Source organism: Scleropages formosus, chromosome 4 (assembly GCF_900964775.1).
Source record: "Scleropages formosus chromosome 4, fSclFor1.1, whole genome shotgun sequence".
NCBI lineage: Eukaryota > Metazoa > Chordata > Actinopteri > Osteoglossiformes > Osteoglossidae > Scleropages > Scleropages formosus.
The window spans coordinates 16856560-16857425 of NC_041809.1; the positions used below are offsets into that span (position 1 = coordinate 16856560).

The 866-nt window shown below is 36.8% G+C and overlaps 1 non-coding gene across 1 annotated transcript; it reads right to left on the reverse strand.

The window, feature by feature from the left end:
• Window positions 1–382: 382 nt before the first annotated feature.
• On the reverse strand, window positions 383–454 carry trnap-cgg (transfer RNA proline (anticodon CGG)). The gene has a single exon. It is a non-coding gene; the product is annotated as a tRNA-Pro (tRNA).
• Between the last annotated feature and the right edge of the window lie 412 nt (window positions 455–866).

Below are 866 nucleotides of genomic sequence, written 5' to 3' on the forward strand. Positions count from 1 at the left end.
TGCCATGCGTCTTCATATTAGCTGGTCTTATTCAATTTTATTGTTTTATCTTAGATTTTATTTTTGGCATGGCAGTTAGGATTCATTTATTTATTGAATAAAGATTTTAATTACCAGAAATGACGAATGGAGAAATTTATTCCTGTCGAGTTGGACAGTGTGTGGAACCAGACACCCTTGGGCTGGTGATCCATTCTGCTCCGTCGATTTAAAAAAAAAAAAAAACAGCTAAAAAAAAGTTTACTGTTGTAATACAGTTTTCTGTGATAACGTATGTAAAGGAGTCGTTCCTAAGGTAAGACTGGAAGAGCATACAATTTGCAGACATTCGTTTTCTATGATCATTTCAAATATTTAATAGTGAGGTACAATCTTAAAAGTTGGGCTCGTCCGGGATTTGAACCCGGGACCTCTCGCACCCGAAGCGAGAATCATACCCCTAGACCAACGAGCCACTGCAGCACGCTTGCGAGCAGTATCTATTGACTGCTGATATCACTTCTTCACCGCACTTCAATTATTCATTCATTGTTATGATTTATACGTTATTGACTAAAAGAGCTGAATGGTAAGAGGTGATAAAATTAAAATGGTAACGCTATAACGAGCGTTAGAAAATGAATGATTTTTTTTTTCGCCGACAAAATTACAGAAGCAAAACTGAGGCACACGACGACTACGCGGTAATTATATTTTTTAACGATTTGAATTTGAAGCTATATTTATGTATGGTAATCAGTTTTATAGGATACGTGCGACGTCGATCGTTTGATGAAAACTCTGGGAAAACAAAAAAAATGTAGTAATGTATGAACAATGCATCTGTTATGAACAGATGATGACCAGGGGGCAGGGCCAGTTTCGTT